At 43.0% G+C, this 16,027-nt stretch overlaps 1 long non-coding RNA gene across 1 annotated transcript; it reads left to right on the top strand.

Moving 5' to 3' along the window:
* Positions 1-4,383: 4,383 nt before the first annotated feature.
* Positions 4,384-15,669, top strand: LOC144388809 (uncharacterized). The gene is made up of 3 exons (XR_013453070.1): positions 4,384-4,541; positions 4,622-4,760; positions 12,365-15,669. It is a non-coding gene; the product is annotated as an uncharacterized LOC144388809 (long non-coding RNA).
* The last annotated feature ends 358 nt before the right edge of the window (positions 15,670-16,027 follow it).

The following is a 16,027-nucleotide window of genomic DNA, read 5'->3' as shown; positions in this document are numbered from 1 at the left end:
TGATGTGCCGTGTCGTTGATTGGAATTCATCCCTCAGCGTGCAATCCTTGAGGATCTAATCTAGAAAGTAGTTTGAATCAAAATATCCCTACCAAATAACCACCTGCTGTGTGGATGTATGTGCTTGTGCATGTGTGTGTGTTCTTGTGAGTCTGCCTGCCAAACATATCCATTAATTCTCTTCTGTTTTGTGTAGTAGTATTACACACTGGTTGGCGTTGCCAGTTTAATATGTTGTACATCTCTTTTTTTTTGCCTCGTTCCCCATAGAAGGTTCAATGTCATCTCTTTGTTGTCTCAAAATGCAATCAATGAAGGTCTTCCTACCCCATCCAGTGAAAGTCAAACCCAACCTATCTGGAGCCTCTGAGCTGTTCTGTCAAATCTAAGAACCAAGCCCATATTTCTTGGACTCATGTTGTGCAAGTCCTCACTCCAGTTTGTGTGTCCCCTCGCACCTAATATACAAAAGATCTATTGAAATATGCATGAGGCCCATGATGCCTGCACTAAAAATACACTCAAATAGGGAATACATTGACAGCTCTGTTATTGAGCTCTCCTTGAGCTTCCACTGTCACGGCAGCCACAGATCGCGCTCAGCAATCATGTGTTATCAAAAGCAGGCAGCACCGCTCTCCCTCTGACACGCACACTAAACATGTACATCCTACTTAAAAGCCTTCGCACCACACAAACTCGGCAATGACATGGGAATGTAAAATATTCAGACGTACTAATTTCCAGTTGTTACTGTTGAATATTTAACATTGGCTTGCTGATAAATGAGCAGTGAATATTGGCGAGTAAAAGCAGTGAAAGCGCCTTTTGTCAATATCAAAATGAATAACAACAATGTATATTTCGCAAAATGATTACAAAATATCAACAACACAACTTGTCACTAATTTAAGCCTAAATGACCAAATATGGTTATTTTCACTTAAACTGATAGTCACCTCTCAACTGCACTATACAATGTAAAAATAATATTCATATTTACAAAATAATTTCTGGTTCAATGTCTCTCTCTCTCTGACCCTCTGCTGCCATTGAACGGATGGCATTCAAAATATATTCTAAGTGATTTAAACTTCAGGCAAGGCTACACTACAGACATTTAAGTTTTAGTGTGTCACTGGTTTGCTAGACGTTATCCAAAACAAATGAAAGGACTTAGTTACACACAACCCTGGATCTCACTGATGCAACCCAATCCTTGGGTTTACCGACTTCCTGAACGACACCCCAAAGCTCAGTGTGAATAAACGTAAAAGAACCGTTAAAACCAACCACCTTCAAAGTCATTTCAACAATTATCCCAATAATACAGTCAAGGCTTTGTTTTACTACCGTAGATGATCTAGGGCACCAGATTATGCCACATTAGCCGCTGCTCTACCGTAAAGAACGATGAAAGGAAGAAAATTAGCCACCCACGTATGTGTACAACCCCTTTTGTTTGACATGATATGACATAAAAGCAAAGCTGATATCCCGCTGAGCGCCTTATGTTATTGGTTCTTTTGAAACATTTCGTCCCATATAAACTGTGCTGTTGTCGTGTCCGCTTTGACAAAGGCGGTGGTGCTCTATAATTCGGATTTGGGGGCTAAATTGGTAGGCATCCGTATAGGCTACACCTCTGTAATTGGGCAGATTATAGAGAGGTGCTATGAAATACACCCGTGCAACTTTAATAAGTTCCAGAGTCCTGGGCTCCAGGTTGCTGCTCCCGTGGTGCTGGTCTGAGTTAGCTAACATTTATCACATAAACATCTAACACCGCTCCTGCTAAAGCAGACAAATGCCTTCCTGCGCCGCAATCCTTTCCGCGGCCATCAGAATCAGGGCAACAAATCCAGCTTTAATAGTTATCTATGGAGTCCCTCGCATGCAATGAACACCCACATTTATTTCTCTGCTTTCTCCCCATGAGGGTAAGTGGATCAATTAGTGAAGACTACAAGTTCAGCATCTTTACACATAGTATCAATTGTTAAGTTGAGCAACAGCAGGTCCCCAGATTATCTCAGATCTGTACCTCCCCTCACTCCCGCCCCTCCTTCTCCCCCTCCTCCTGATCCAAAGCTTGCCTCATTACAAATGATCCTCTGATACACAACCTTGGCATACACCTTCCCGCTAATGGCCCACGGATTGATTTTTAATTAGTAACACTTTTGGATGGTGGCCAACTCAAATGGACTTTTATGAAAAACTAATCGCCTCTTAGCTTTAAGTGTTAAAAGGTGTAAACGGGCAGTTTGAAGCTTTAACAGTGTTTGGATTCCCACAATAAATGAAAACTACTAAAGAGTAATTATTCACGAGCGAGCGTTTGCGTGATTCACTCTGGCAGCGCGATATCGTCGAGGAAAAACTATTTATCACCGCACAAAGAGCACGGAGATGACCTTAGCCTCCTTAAAGTTCTGCACTCGGAAGACTGCGGGGAAGTAGATGAAAAGTGGGTCAGGTCAGATATCGTCTCAGGGTTGCTGAAAATTTTGAGCCAATGAAATGTCAGTCCACATTAAACCAGCAGGTCAGAGGAGACCAAAACGGAGTACCCAGTGAGTTCATCTGGTATGAGTTCTTTGTCAAAGTGTACCCAGCTTTAATAAACTGGGCCAGTATTTATGGCCAAAAGAGACACGAACAACATCTGCAACATTTTAGGCCCAGATGTGCACACTGTAATTTGCTGGGTCAAGACTATGAAGTCTGCTGCAGAGGAATACGCATGCAGTTCTACAGGATTGTAGAATTATTTTCAGGCCATTGTTTTTCATTTTCACAAACTATTATTCAAATGGTTAGATATTATTTTACTATTGTTATTAAATTGTAATAATTATTTCTGCAAATGTGATTGTTACATGTTGTCTATACAAGAAGAGTTTTCTTTTCTAATAATAGTAATAATAATAAACAAAAAGGATTTGAGGTGACGGTATGTATTAACAGATTGTACAAATATAAATACAATGTAAAATATTCTACCGGTACTAAATGCCTGTTATATTGAATATGTTTAATCCCAAGGGATATAGATATATAAAAATCTATACAGTTGATAAAGTCGCTTCAGCTGTTGTTGGAAACAAACGGCATATATTGGGGGGGGGGGGTGAAAATAAAATATGATCAACACATTTCCCATTTATAAACCTTTATAAAACTAACAAACTAAAGATGAGTGCTTTTTGTTTAAAATTTTAACCAAATTATCAAGACAGAAATGAGCAAAGGAGAGTGTGTTTATTTGTGTGCATGTGCACTACCTCGCTCAGTGGGGCATTCATACTTTCCTGGTTGCTCAGGACTGTCACACACTCGCTGGAGATCGCACACATCCGGACCAACAATCCACTTAACGGTAACTTAACGTTGTGATCCGTCATTATCACGTTTTATTATGGCCACCGTTGGGGATATAAATTCACAAATAGGCACATGCTGTAGTGATGACAGTGAGGGAGAGGGATGTCCTTTACCTTTGTCCTCTGCCGGGTTCCTTCAGGAGTCTCTGTGGCCCCGTATGCAGGAGACCAGACCCAGAACGGGCAGCGGAGCAGGGGACCTGGGGAGCGGGACCCTGCCCTGTTAGCCCGCTGCATTGTGGGCTAGCAGGACTCCCATTAAGTGCCAGAAACAGAGGTGGAGGCGAGCAGGCGGGTGCAGGGGGGTGGACACACCACGGCAGCAGCAGAGCGGTGCCATGTCACATGACCATTTTTGTATTCAGTAGCCATAACTCACTGCCTGTGCAAGGGGATTGATCCGAGGCTGGACACTCCCCGGAGGAGCCCTGGCACTCAGCGGAGTTTGATCCCTCAGATTAATGCAATAGGGATTCCCGGTCCAGGCCTTTGTCTCTAGCCAAACACTTAACGTCCCCCAAATCTGTATCCAGCAAAGGTTGAGTCCCATGTTTATTTGGGTAATGAATTGCTGTAATTAATGCACCTATTGATTCCTCCTCAGTGACTCCTACAAAGGCCAGTCCGATATCTAATTTAAAGGGAGTGGGAGTGTTGAGGAAAGAGGAGGAGGAAAGGGGAGGAGAGCCCTGTAGAGGCAAAACAATTGCACTGTGTGCTTGCAGGACGAGTGCGGAATTGTTCAATGAATCACATTTGAATACATTCAATTAAGTCTCTCAAGTTGAGGGCGTTTGTTCTGTGCGTGTGCCGTTATACCACTTTGGGTTCCCTCTCGTGTTGTAATAAAAATGTAAATCCTTGGAGGGCATCCGAGAGCCGATGAGGACGTTCGCCAAGTAGCGTCCCAGAGCTCTGATGTCACACTAATAACCACAATGCAATTTTCTCTTACAAACAGGGGAGAGAGCATTAGCATATAATCCCCTGGAATTATGACTATACTAATCTCCATCACTGTGTCGTCCCAGGGGATCTCTGGATGTGCACTGCTATTGCATGAAGGGACATTTTCTGAAGACATCAAGGACAGGAGGGCTCCAATTGCCACACTGTGAGGAAAATGCTCATTTCAGTCTGGATCCTACGTGTGCGGTAAGGCTCGTGTGTGTTTTCTTTGATCTGTGACCTTTGCAGGGCTCCTTTGAATACTGTGTTTGTCCTTCCCCTTGCAGAGAGGCTGTGTGGCTGCGCCCTGTGTAAACACCTGGTCACCGCCACTGTGCACCGTCTGACCGCAGAACAATGGACAGCCAGCTGGGCCATCTTTTACTCTTCATTGAGGTTCACCTTAAGAATTGCATGTGGACTCTTGTGAGTAATTACAAGAAAGTGAGCCTTTGACCTTTGACGTATATTGGAAAATAAAACGTTAAGAGTAACATTGTCAATATGTGTGTATTGATCACAACTGTAATTAGTACTAAATGCACTGACAGGTGGGTGGTGTCACACAGAAAACGGATAACATTACTCTAATCATTGTTTTTGAATTCTGTTGAGTGTGATATTCAAATTGCTTTGATGTTAAAGGAGAACACATTGTGTGAGTAACAGCAATTTATTTAGTTATTCAGCTCATTAATAATACACTTTAACTAAATCATTACCACCAGTCCAGTCTATTGCTCGGTTTTCACCATTCTAACAACAATGATGATGAATAATGATTCGCTCTAACCTCCCAGATTTTTTAAGAACCTATGGCATGCCTTATTAAAGACAAAATAGGTAGAAGACTAATTAAGCAGACCAAATAGCAATGACGGCATGCCCAACTGCCAGAGCCAAGTAAGCTCTTGAAAAATGGCTCCTCTGCTATTTCAATTAATCAGTTGTATTTTGCCTAATTTTGTTTGACGTTGGCAGAGGAAACGTCCTCTGGGAGTATCTGTCCTTTGACCGCTAATGCTTTAGTAATTCTTCCATCAGTGGACGCTGTGATTGAAACAATCAAGTGTGCGTGTGTCGGTGAGTGAGTGTGCACATTCGTGTGAACCCGTGTTTGTGTGCATGCCTCGACACGTATGACTGTATTCTCGCCTGCACACAGTGAATATATGCACCTGTTTCACGGCATCCGTCGGTCCCTCATTCATTTGTGGTGCGTTCACCTCCTCCCCCCCCCACCTTTCTGGAGAAAAGTGTAGAGGTTGATTGCAAAGCCCACACATCTGAGAGTGGAACCTGATTAACCTTACAGTGACTCCAGAGGCATGTGACCACCGCTGCTTCCCCTCCACTCCAACCCACAGCCCAGCAAGGATATGCTGAAGTTAACCTCTGTTACAGTGATGAATTAACAATAGAACAATTCAATGCCCTAGTAATTACCAAACCCTTTGGACGCGGCAACATTTTTCAGCTCTGCCCCACTGGATTGTCAGTACTGGTGGCTTTCACCTGAAATCCTCGGGCTCTTTGCTCTTCCTAACTTTGTTTTCTCTGACGCAGATTAGATCTGCCACCCCATTACAGATTCATTTTCCTAATTTTTCATGTCTGCGCCGTGCCCCATCTGCACAGGGCTGATAATTGTGGGGACCAGCCCTGGTGATTAACATCAGCAGAATTAATTACGCCCGCCATTAAGGCTCCAGGTTGCACACAATGATCAAGAGAAATTAACTTTCTCCCAGGCCCCTAAATCATCTCACCTTCAAGTGGAGTGATGGCAAAGAGACAGGCCGGGAGTCCTGGACCACCGTCTTAACCAAACATGAGGTGCGCATCCCACACCTGCACTGCTTCACACCAAAGAGGTTACAGCCACGGCTGATGGGTATCAATTACGCTACCTTATGTGGGGGGATGAGGGAGAGGTGTCTCGGGTATGATGACTAATGGACCTGGGTCTGAGCCACCCTTCAGCTGGAGAGCAGGGAGCTGACAGCTCCTCTGGCCAGGGAGGAGCAGCCAGATGCTGAGGGCCTCGGTTCACTGGCCTGATACACACAGGTACCGCATGTGCACACCACATTTGATTGTGCACTCTGCAGGGTGTAGGTCTCCCAGAAACAGATGAGGAAAAGGACTATGTCATCCTAATCATGCAGACTGGATAACAAAAATAACAATTTGTTGTTGTCCTCGTTTTAAGACGTTACATTGTGATCGTCCACACAGAGAGAGAGAGAGGGAGTGATGTGTTTGTGAGCTATGCTAATGAAGAAGCCCCCATGCCCCCGCAGCAGGGAGAACAGTGGTAATGTCACGAAGAGATAACCAAATTGCATTTGTATCATATTGACGTGTCAAGGTTAAGCAGTGGGAGCAGGGGGAGGAGTAAGAGGCGAAGACTCTCCATCCTTCCCACTCTCTCTTTCCTTGACTATTGAACAAGAGGAAGGGGGAGAGGGGCGAACAAGAACAACAGAGAGGTGGTCTTTTGCCTCCAGGCAAGTGTTGGTGAGACAGCGATCGCACAGAGCAGACAGCGGACACACCTTGGGATGGGAAGGGTTTGGCTCTGCGCTCTCGTTTAGACTGATTTGATTTAGCTCCACAGGATCTAATTAAGCTTAGACCCAGACCTCTTTGGGAGTTTCAGGAGCCATATTGTGAATGTCATGCTTTGAAAAATGGCTTTGAGCGAACCTGGGTATGGGAGTCTTTTTTATGAACACATATCACAGTGATAGAATAATAAAATAAAATCGGACAATCGTCATGCATAACGGGACATATAGACCCCATGCAGACGGACTCTAGTTTGCCTGAACCCGGGTTCATTTTTCACACCTACCCACTTTTTAAATCGCATGCACATGAACCCAGTGAATCCGATTGACTCCGCTGTAGTACATCCCCTACACCTGTTAAGGTGCTACAGACAACTGAAGAAAACGGAAGGAGAAGACAGGAGCATGCGTATAAGACGTGCGCGCCGTATACAAACGAAAAGAACTGACGATATTCCCGTAGTACGCACTGTAGACTTGTTAGCACATTCAGCAGGCACATTATCCTTGCGTTCGCCATTGTTGTCGTTGTTATGAAGTGACGCATTGGGGTTAATAAGGGTTCAGCGTGAGGTTGCATGCAATCACGTGATGCAATCACGTGGGGCAATCCGATTAGGTATGCGGATACTAGCGTGCAGACAAACACCAACAGCAATCGGATTTCGAGTTTACTCACTTTGGACCCCCAATTCGAGGGAGTGCGGATACAGTGCGTTCGTCTGCACGATAGGGCTATCCGGTGACGGGGTTCACCGGGTTCAGGCAAACTAGAGTTTCAGGGTCATAAACAGCAAATGCAACGCGTGTTAAACATAATAAACAAAACAGTAACAGTAATGGCTCTGGAAACTTGGAAAATGCAGTGAAAAACCACCAGCACTGCCGGGGTGCATCCCATGGTGCCTGTCACAGTGCTTCCCTTCCCCTCTAATTAGCTGCTGCAGTTTTGCGCAAATTCAGTGTACAATCCCTGGATGAAGTGCAGTCAGCATCTTTCCTTTTGCTAAAAGCACAAGAGGTGCAGTATCATCAACTCCTCCTGGCTCCAACACTGCCCCTTGGATAATTTAATAAGGTTAAAAGACTAGTCAGCAATTACCCCCCACCCCTCTGCTCAGTGGAGGAAAGCTTTGAAATACAATTGCTTTACAGCTGTAGACAAATGCCAAGTAATACATCCACAAAGAAAATTGTCTATCTCTGCCTTTTTACGGTCCAGATTTCTTCAGTTGCGGATATGAAGAGTTGGTTAACACGTCATTGGTGATTTTGTGGATGTTTGTGGTTCTTACTCCGATGCCTTGTAATGGTCAGGGTGAGATAGTCCAGAGATTGTCACAGAGTGACATTTACTGCCTACGCTGTAGGGAAACAGGTACGCAGAGCACACGATCTACAAAGTAGTCCCCTTTGACATCAGCACTCTACAAATCAGGGCTGAAGTGCGGGCCAGAACGGGGGCACCGACACACAGAGGTCCTTCAGAGTTCCAGAGTGGCCCAGGAATGTGGCAGAGCGAAAGCAGCTGGGGCAGAACGACCAGACGTCTGGGATTTGTCTGGCACCAAGTTTGATTTCGTGAACCTCAACCTAAGACAACTGAAGGGTGGGGTGGGGGGGACAAGTGTCTGGGCAGTTCCAGTCCCTGTTCAACCCACTCTGTGCTTGCTTTTTTAACGGGTGTCATCCCGTTCACCGGTGGACGTTTGAAAACTGCTCGTGGGGGGTATCGGCTCAATTGAAATTAGTTCTCCTAGTTGCACTTATTAGATAATACTTCCTGTATTAGTGGGGCAGCAGTGATAGCAGGCAGATTTACAGCTCTCTGCGGCGGGCAGCCCACTTTGACATGGGCCGTGTTAACTCTGCTCATTAAACAGAGGATGTCATCACTCCACGCCACCGCTGCATGTTGCATGTCACACGTATCCTCTATAGGCCGGCCTCTGTCCGCCTACGTCCACAACATCCTCTAAATCTGTCATTGCCACCTGGCCCAGGGTCCCACGTTTGAGAACACCGCCCCGCTGCAAATTTGGTCCGTGCATGTGGTGGGCACATGTGGGGGCAGATACACAGGTGTTTGTGTGAGCCAACGGCACATGGAGCATCACACACCAGACCCTTCCTCCGCTCCCCCTGCACGTGTGGACGGATGTGTGGGACAGTGGTCGGCCCATCCACATGGGGAGAGGTGCAGGCCTGACGCTCATTACAGACACAACTGTGTACACAGGCCAGATAAGCAGAACAGGACAAGATAAGGAAGCGTGGCCGGCCTCAGCAAACTGCAGCCAGATATTCTGATGACACCAATGGACGCAACAGCATCCAGTCTTTCTCTAAGCGTTTTCTCTACTGTTCACCCGTGTGAGGAGTGATTTCAGTGAACCATTTGCTGAACCTGCATTTTTCATCAACATAAATGCAAATTCAGAATAGATACAACAGAAAAAATATGTTTTAACATATACACATACATTACACATAATATATAATTAAACAGTGGTTTATTGAGAATATTATTTATATATTATAAATATTTATGTTGTAGGAAATAGTAGCAGTGAATTCCTGATATCTAATAACTATTACCACTACTACTTTGAGGAAATATTTTTTTACTGTAAATATTTGCTCAAGGAGAGAGAAAGGATCAAATGACTGCGGGCTCAACCTCATGCTTAAGGCTCCCTCCAAAGTTGTGTTCAAGAATTGCATGTTATTTTTTTTTTTTAAAGCTTCCACTCACTGTTACAAAAAGTACACTTTGCATCAAATACAGGACGTTGTAACTTTGTAAAACTAAAAGTATAGATAATAATTTATTCAAATTTGCACTTGCAAGTAATATTTTATTAATTTTTGAAAGCTAATGAATCAAATTTCACCAAGTGAGCATTTTGTGTGGTTTGTTTTTTTCTAATTGATTATTTTAGTTTTACATCCTAAAAAAAACATTTTTTACCATAGAATTCCTGATGTTTTTTTCTAAATTTAAAAATAATTTCTCTAACTAGGTTCATTCAGGATTAGCCTGGATCGACATGCAAAATGGCCGATGCCAGCACGGGCCATTACGCTACATTAGTCATCGACTCCGGGGACCATGCTGTCTCAGCGATATTCCTCTTTAAATGGAGTATCATCCAATTCAAAACATACCATGTGTTCATCTGGCTGCAGAAAGCATTGCTTCTATATGTTTGTGTAGCTATTTGGAGGTTTTGTGTACAGAAGAGCATTCACGTATGTGTGTTCGTAAGCCCATGCATGGATTTTGTGTGTGCGTGCGTGCGTTTGTGCGTCTCTTTGTGAGTGTATTTATGTCAGCAAACCGGTATTGGATCACCAGGTGCGAAAGTCATAATTCAGTTGCTTCATAGCGATGCAGATAGTGTTTACTGTATCCAAGTGGTGCCATTAGACATCACGTCCGTGCAAATTTAGCCGTTGCCTCTCGTGCAATGTATCGCTCCCCTCATCATCAACAGCGCAATCATTCTCAGTGATGGCAAAGCACAGGGGAGGTAAGAAGAGCTGGCCCTTCAAGATGGATGTGTGTTATTGTTTGTGGGATGACAGTGTGTTTCAATCAGGTCCTCTGTGCTCTAATCCCACGTAGAGCCTTTGAAGTGCTGAGTCAGTTACTGCTTCATCGATCCATCACAGTGGGTTAGTAGTGGGCAGGTGTACTCCGCATCTCCCGGGAGAGACCGAGGAAACACCTGCCCTGCGCTGCTCGGGACTTCATCATCCCACCATTCCTTTGTCTGGTGCTGCCGGGAGCTCAACGTCGGCCGCGGAAAACTGTGAAAGCAGCACTTTTGTGGTCGTTTGTTGCCCGTACACAGAAATTAGGGAGAGGGAGAGATGGTTTTTGCCTTTCCTCCCACACCTGCCCCCTCCATTTTTTTCTCACCCATGCAGAAGGGGTGCGCACTGAATGGACCGCACACAACTGCTTTGGAACAGATCACGGCGGGTTCACCCCATTTCAGCAGGCGTGCAGGGTCACAATGCAGTCCCCTAATCTGAACTGTATTAGGCGATGCCGGTGTTATCTAAAATGAATACTCGTTTAACAATGGCCGTGGAGGAGGATGACTTTAGAAGTACATTCAGAGTGTTATTATTATAACTGAGAGTGCACCACTGAGGGGGTGAGAGTCTATGTTTCTCCTGCTGCAGGCAGTCAATTAGTGACAGAGGGAAACACAGCACTCCTCTGTTGCTCTCCACTGAGGAGTAGTAAATAAAGGTTTTTATTACGACACACTAACTGCATCTCTTCTCTGGACATCAATAGGCCAATGCGTGGGACTGTTTACTAGCATAATCACTCCTCGTCTTTTCTATTTCCCAGTAAAAATCAAGACCTAAAAAAAAAAATCAAGCCTTAAAAAACACAAAACTGACCCCATGTGTGGATCAATAGGCATTTAGGTACTGACTTTAGGGCAAACTTTAACACAAAGTCTTTGAAAAACCCGCCAACACACTAATTAATTTGGAATGGATCAACAAACCAGAGAACCTAACACACTTTATTTCTAGAGCATTTGGAGAAACCCCTGTCTGTGTAAAGAAGGAGAAAAATACCCTACTGAGTTGTGACCTGTAGATCATTTAAAAGAGCTTTGCCTCAGTTTGTCTGACAGTCTGTGCTCAGTGGGGTGGCTTCCATGCATCAGACTAAAAGACTGAGAACATAGATGTTCATACATTCATGAAAACAGGGCCCTTCAGGAAAAACACATGAGGCAAAAGTAGAAAGAGTTATTTTATCTGATTTACACATATTATTGAGATACAGTATTCAGAAAAATTGCACAACCCTTTTTACAATCAACACTAAGCATTGTCTTATATTTACATTTTCTTAATTTCCTATTCCAATAAATATAATTGATTTTGAATTCTACAGCCACATAATATGATTAGACTATAAACTGTGTTTTAACATTTCTGTGTATATTATGTAGTCTGACTATAGAAGAACAAAATCTGCAAAGGTAGAAATATGGTTAGTTAGTTAGTAATTAGTTACATGTGGGATTTGGCCCCATAGAAATATGCTGTTGTATTTAATCTTTTATGCTGCTCACATGTTGTTATGTGATAAAAAAAAAAACACATTTCTCCCCTTCATTTTAAACTCCAACTGCAGATACACACATTTAAGCGACAGAAAGAAGCAAAATGCAAGGCCACTGTAACCAGCTTTAGCTGAATGCTGATTCTATTTATATTTGGTGTGATTTACACCCGGTTTCCTCCATGCAAGTGAACAGGAAACAGATGCTAGGAATTGTTCTTTCCTTAAATTCCTCAGAGAGAGATTCTAGTCAACGCCGACGTGTGAGATTGGCGTTGTACTTGCATGCGAAAAGGTAGTAGACAGTGACTAAATTGACTCTCTGGTTTCCCTGTTCTGAATCTCCATTTCCTCAGAGTTTCCATTTGCGTACGTCCGTCTACCCAAACCCAGCTTGGGGCAGGCGAGCTTCCCCAATGGAGTCATGCAGCCCGGAATACGCTTTCTCAGGACAAGGTCAACGTTAACACCACAGGCGCCAAAGACAGCGAGGGGGAGGGTTGGTGACAGACAAAGCTCTCGAAAATATTACAGTGACATCTGATGAGAGACGGTAAACGCAAATGACTTGAGAGAAGAAATTAAACCGGTTATAGATGCAACTATCCCAAAATGTTGAAAGCAATGCTGTAAATACATCAATCATCTTGCAACAGCATCCCAAATAAAGTACACTATTTGTATAATAAAAATGTGTTCAACATAATTACATTAATCAAGGAAACAAATACAATTAAGTTTTTGAGATGATTGCAGATAATCAAGTAGCCAGACGTGTGACACAAGGGAAACATAATGATTTAGTATCAGCGAATACTGTTCGAAATTTACACGCAATATAATTTGAAAATAGAAGGCCAATCTTTTCATGGAGCATGGTGCCATCTAGAGGACGCTGAAGAGACAAAGGGCATCAGGCACAATGACGCCTCATTTCAGGGGTGATGTTGTTAGGGGCATCTCTGTTTTGCACAGATATCTTGTAATTGGGCAAAATGTGAGTTGGCTTTTCGCACAAAAGGGGAACTTTTGTGTCCGTTGGAAGGAATGGAGTGGAACCCCGCAGACATTTTACCTTTAATCCTGGACACTGTTATCCTGGGTGGAGCATTATGATATGGTGCCACCTGCTGTTGGATCACTTCCTCAATCAACATTGTGAAATCAGAGCAGTAATCCTATCCATCTAATCAAATTGTTGCAAAGGTAAAACTGTGTGTGTGTTTCCCCAATCAACAACTGATAAGAATAAAAGGGGGGAAAGGTTTATCATGTCATCCCTTCGCCTCACAGATGATTTGCAGCCTCTGCCTCCTCCCTCACAGAGATTTACTGTATGTGAAATTGTTGCTGACATGGTACTCTTCGGCCGCTGCATCCCAGATATATGGCAAACCATAATTTGGAGGTGTAAAATGGGTATACAACCTGTATTAATTATTTAATCGTGGTGCTAAGTGCTGCCTTTTAGTCCGCCCCAGGCTGTCATCCCCCTCTATTTCAGGGGGTCGTTATATCAATCATTTGTCACGGAACAGAAATTACAATCAAGACTGAGATTGCACACAGTAAATCAGATCAAACCAAGACTTTTTTATTGGTGTCATTAACTACTTTTATCAGCTTTTCACTCTATTTGATAAGAGAACTGCTAATTGCATTTGGACTTCCATTTTCTAGAAGCTGGGGCACACAGAAGAAAACTAAAACCTGTTTCCTAAAATGCCAAGTGAAAGGACAAAGCGGCCCCCACGGGTGCAAATATCCCTGGCGGTTGGCTGTGTGTGGGACTTGTGATGTATCATTTTGTCGGGTGTAGGGCAGGTAGACAGAGAGACTGTGATCAACAACCAAACAAACAAGTTGTCCTGAGGTTGGGGCAAAGAGGTGTACTGTACACGGGGCATCCGTCAATCTGTGAGGCTGAATTTTGTCAGGCTGGAGTTAAATAGTGCAAACCTGAGCATTTTTAGGAAGTATAGAAACTATGTACAACTCTTGTTGCATCAATATTGCGGCGTGTGCCGCAAAACCACATGTGGACGTTACCAAAGCTACAGCATCATGAGCGTCTGATTTGTTCTCACACAGCAGTTTTTGTTGCGTGAACCATTCAAATGCTTGTTTGGGTTGTAACTCTTGTTTGTTCCAATACAAGCACATAAAAGAAAAATCTCTGTGACACTTGGAATATAACTCAACCATCTGCTCGACTTTAACAAGTAGCTCGCGCAGCCCTCAGACGCTCAGTGTACCAGTGGTCTGAACATGCATCCACTGCAAACAAACGGATTTACAGCCCATTAGTGCTGGAGATTCCATCACCGTCCTCAAATGGTCCAACTGGGATCAATTTTCAAAGACAAAGATGTGTTTTACATCAAAATTTGTACAACAATAAATGTGATATTAGTATTAGAGCTTTCAATCATTTTCTCTAATTAAAGCAACCTGCTGTATATGCTGAGAACAATGTTGCCAATTCCTCATTAGGAGTTTGATTGAGGACACATCGACTGTATGAACTGCAATTTGATTTACTCATATTTCTATATGTATACGCCTATAAGCCTACGGTATCGATTATCTCTTCACAGATACAGTAACTGCAGTAGAAGAAAGGTGTCAAACCCGCGACTGTCTTGAATTTGAACTATGGAATGATCATAAATACTCATCATTAACAGCGTCAGGAACATTACCCTTTTTATCGGGGCTCTATTTTCCTCACACACAACAATAAAATTAATGACGGACATTGTCTAAACCATAAAACAGTCATACAGTCATGTGAGCGTTTGGCTCACAGATCACGCTCACCCGATCAAGTATTCTCGTCAGAGGGATCCGACTCGAGCCGAAAACACAGATTGTGTGTTTCTACGTCTCTACGATAACACCTTGATAGAATTAGACAATCCGGAACACTTGTAACCACGATCGGAGGCCACTTGGTTTGAGAAATTGCATCTTCATTTTTAACATTGTGTCAATATACTGTATACTTTTTGATGATGGAACGTGTTTGTGTAAGTTTAGTGTTGAGAGTGCTGCTTGAGATCAGGCCATCGTCAAAGATAGACAAAGGGAATTGAGTAGCACTTATGCACCTCCTTGAAGATCGGGTGGAGTGTTTTTTAACTCGTGAGGAAAAGAATGTAATGCACCGTCAACTCTGCGCCTCACTGTTCATTTGTAGTTGCACCGCAAATGTAAGCTACTTTGACCTGAAAACCAATAGTTACAAACAATGATTGCTCTGTTAGAACAAAGTGGAAACACTGACCCAAATGCTATTATAGGGGTGAATGCACATTAACTGCAAAGTTTTGGGATCAGTTGTAACAGTTACAACATTGAATAATTGTAAAGACAAGCAGTTTAGTTTTAAAACTCATGCCGGTAAACACCTGATGATTGCAAAGAGAAACAAACACAGTATAAAGTTAAATGTCTTATTGTCTTGTGTCCCAGCAGCAACTGAAAATACAGCTCATTCTACTTCACAAACAGCACAGTCCCCAGCGGTTCTCATACCCAAATTCTCCAACTGGCGGAAGATTACTGTACATCAAATTTCAAGTCAAAGTAGTGTTTTGTTTGTATTGTTTTTTTAACGTTGAACATCCATATATGCATATTCCCCAAATTGGATTAAATCAAATAAACATAAACTAAAAATAATTTCAGCGCAAAGCACTTCTTTCCCTAAACTAGATGGAGAGCTCAAGAGCACTCAACCTAGTAAGACATGAAAGTTTCACATCTCAAATATTCTGAAACATAAAAATTTCCAATGCATTTGGGATTTTGAATAATATACTTTTTTGTCCTCAATTAAGGCCTTAACTTTATCTTTAGCCACATTTTCAATCAAGTTTATATAAGCAAATATAATATTGGCTATAAGCCAATATTATATTTGCGTATTCGATGTTATTTGGGCTTGATCCCCAACACTGAACAGGAACGTATTAATCGATCAGTTACCCAACACAAACATTTTATCATTTTACAAT

This window comes from Gasterosteus aculeatus, chromosome 16, assembly GCF_964276395.1.
Source record: "Gasterosteus aculeatus chromosome 16, fGasAcu3.hap1.1, whole genome shotgun sequence".
Taxonomy (NCBI): domain Eukaryota; kingdom Metazoa; phylum Chordata; class Actinopteri; order Perciformes; family Gasterosteidae; genus Gasterosteus; species Gasterosteus aculeatus.
The sequence above is the reverse complement of the archived record's forward strand: the minus strand, read 5'-3'. Positions and strand labels throughout refer to the sequence as shown.